Source organism: Ammodytes marinus (genome assembly GCF_949987685.1).
Source record: "Ammodytes marinus genome assembly, chromosome: 5".
Classification (NCBI taxonomy): domain Eukaryota; kingdom Metazoa; phylum Chordata; class Actinopteri; order Uranoscopiformes; family Ammodytidae; genus Ammodytes; species Ammodytes marinus.
In genome coordinates, this window is record NC_137234.1 from 33,354,715 (window position 1) to 33,358,476 (window position 3,762).

Below are 3,762 nucleotides of genomic sequence, written 5' to 3' on the forward strand. Positions count from 1 at the left end.
ACATATTTAGCATGTAATGAGGTGAATGAACCAATAACAGGGATTCAGATAATGTAGGGATTTTTAACACGTGGGATCACTGACAGTCCATGCATTCCAAATCACATACTTTTTCTTTGGATAAGGGCATCCTGGTATTTTTTGCATACTGCATTTGACAAGCATGTGTTCATATTAAATCTTTTTCTGACATACTCAATAGTATGGAAGTATCGGTATTGTCTTTAAGTGATGAATATTTATTTATATTAATTTGACATATTTTCCTATTATCGCAGGTCATCTGATTGTAAGCTCATGGTTATAATAATCATGATGATGATCATGCTTCAAATCTAAAATGGGGGAATCCAGTGTTTTAATATTGCATCTTCATAGAGATGTTGGAGATGTTTTTTAAAGAATGGTAAAAATATGTGCTGTGGAAGCTAGTACAAGCTTACTTTAAGTGTCTTGAATGAGTCAAACTCCACAACTCGGATCCTGCATTTCCCCTAATGCCTTTCTTTAGCATTTCTTTATCAGCCCCACCCTGCATGGTAACATTAGGCCCACTTTGTATCCACAGTACCTTTCCAAATTTGCACAAGTGACCTTTTAACATAGTAGAACTATTTTACTGAGCATTGTAGTGAATGTGTACATGTATTTCATTCATTAAGACTTTTAGCTCTGAAGTGAATTACTTTAGTTACAGCAAAATGTTGGTGTCCAAAACCCCCACACATTCCTCGGCCAAGAGCCGAGGCATTGTCTGTGTTTTCACACCTTGCTCTGCCTAGGCCATTGTCTTGGGTTCACACTTAGCCAGCCCCCCCCCCCCCCGGATGTGTCCCGATGTGTCCCCCTGTCTATTCTGCCATCACGTGCCCTTGACTGCAGCTCGCAGATCGAGGAGGAGCTTAAATTTTCCCTAAATGTGGGCTGATCCAGCAGCACATTGTTGTGTTGAATATAACGATAATATTATATTTGAATTGATAGGCCTATATACATATTATATATGTAGGTTTAATATTACTATATAGCCTAATATATGCTAATTTCATAGTTAAATGTATGTTTTTCAAGGGGACACTGTGTGAGGACCCCCAGACCCACTTGCACACTCACTCTAACTCGGCCACATCCATAACGCCAAGCTCATTCGCCACTTCCAGGCCGGCCCCCGTCCGTGTGCCTGAACCCAGCGCCGCTAACAGTGACTATTGGTCGGCCAAACTTCATCCAGAACGCCCCGTAGTTTCACAACCTATGCCTCAACCCAGCCCCGCCAACCGGGACTCGGTTGTCGGTGTTGGTCGGGGTCATCAATAGGCCTATGTAACAGCCTGTTGGTCCCACCACAGCCCTATGTTTTCCTGAAATTGGCGATTATGTTCAGGCATCACAGCTGGGTGGTTAGGGTTAGGGTAAGGTGACAGGGAGAGGTTAGAAAAGGGAGACACACACCCAATCTCACACACAGAAATAGGCTACTATTTGGTTAAAAATGTAGGGCCCGCCAACAGTGACTCTGGGTCGCCTGCACTTCATTCAGAACTCCCCGCTGGTTCCATGGTTCAGAACCTACAGTCACGGGCTGTGCATCGCACATTCTTCGGGCGGGGTTAAACGTTTAACCCAACCCACATTTAGCCCCTCCTCGATCTGCGAGCTGCAGTCAGGGGTTACTCTCTGCCATTGGTCAGAAGGCTTATGCTGTTTTTGATGATAGCTAGTAAACTGGGTACATGCCCACTCTCTCTCCTCTTCAACCACCATCGGAGGTGGTGGAACGCTCACGCTTGGCCTACCAAAAAGGAGGCTAGCATGCTCTCTCCTGCCCCAACTTCCATACTGGAAGGGGGACTCTCCAACTCCAGGACCCGGGAAAGGCCCGTTGTTCTCTGCTCTCCCTGATCCAAGCCCTACAGCACGGCCTGTCCAAACAGCCGTGAAGGTCCTCTCAACCAAAGAGGAACAAGGATCCAACCGGCTGCTCCAAGCAACCCAAAGAAGAACCAGAAGAACCAGGGAACGAACCAAGCTCCCACCAAGGCCAGACCCTTTAAGAAGAAGAAGAACCAAAGGACCAGCTCAACAGAGCTGCATCACGACCGACCCTACCAAGCAGAACAGACCCAAGCAGGGCTATGAGCGCAGTGTAAACATCTGGTATCGTATGAACTACTGGGCAGTTAGCTTAGCTTGGTAAACAACTTGTTTGCTCTATGAGGAGAATCCACTGCAGAGCGCTCTTTGAGCAGCAGGACAGAGCAGGGGAAGACTGGGCTGTCAACAGTCAAATAAAGCCAAAGCAATATCATAGATAGTAATATACACATGCATTCAAAAAGTCAAACTTTAATATATTCTAGATTTATAACACAATGAAATATGTCAGTCCTTTCTTTGTTTTCTTGTTGATTACGTCTTACAGCTCATGGAATCAAAAAATCCAGTATCTCAAAAATATTACAATATTACATAAAAGGATTTATAATACAGAAATGTGGAAGCTTCTGAAACGTATGTTCAAGTATGTGTAATCAAGATTATATGAAACATTTCACTTTTTGAATAGAATTACAGAAAAAATTAACTGTTGATTGATATTAAATTTTTTTAATTGCAGCTGTATATCCAGATTGATCAGTATCCAACAGGTGTGGATATGAACTGAGTTATTTATGTGAATGTGGATTCAAACTTGTTATGTTGACCAAAGTGGGGACACTTATGTATACTAGTACAATGTGTCTATTGTTCACTCGTCTCAAACATTTGTTTTGAAGGAAATGTAAATGTAACAGACAGTAGAACTAAATATCTCTTAAATATTTCTTTGTTTAATTGACGATGTAACATAATTTATGTATTGAATACCTTAGGAAGAATAGTTGTTCTATTCTTATAAAAATAACTAAAATCTTGGCCAGGTTCCAGTTAGGTATAGAGGCCCAGTCATTTGGAACAGTTTTCATTTCACGCTCCGAAAACACTCATCTTTCGGTATTTTCAGAAAAAATCTAAAAATGACCTCATCTTAAAATCTAACACTAATGTATTAAAGGAGCTGTGAGCGAAATGGTTCTTTTAGCTAACTTCCTGTCAGTGACTGCAGTTAGCAGTCCCCACATGCACCAGCAGAGAGACATACCCGTTTGTAGCGTTCTCCTTTCTGATTGGATATCAGGTTGTGGGATCCCAGAAAAGTTTATTTGCCGATTACATGCAGAGCGGGTGACTGAGAGACCTGTGTTATGAAGCGTGAACACTAGTGATCACTGTATGACTATAGAGCGATTTAACACGTATATTAACATGAATATATCGCTCACTTCACCTTTAACATATTGATTGATGTAATATTTCTTTCTTTTTGAAAAATTAACTTAAATGCACTTGTATTTTGCATTTGTAACATGAATTTGCAGTTCTTTGTTTTGTTTTTATTTTATCCATTTATTTATAAATTTTTCGTTGACTTTATTTCTTTACCTTACCTTATTGTATTTGAATGTTAGGAGGACATCCTCTATAAGCCCTCTGGGGTTTCTTTTGTCCCACCGATGCATTTAGGAACAGTATGTCTATGTGCATCTTTTTTTGCTATTTTGATCGTGTTTATCTCGCACAAAGAAATAAAACTAAACTAAATGAATGGAGATCCTAAATCATAATAAAATGAAATAAAAAAAATAAATGAGAGGAGGACAGCGGTCAAGATTGCCCTTTTATTAAAAATGTGACATGGTGAACGCACACCATCGGCAGTGG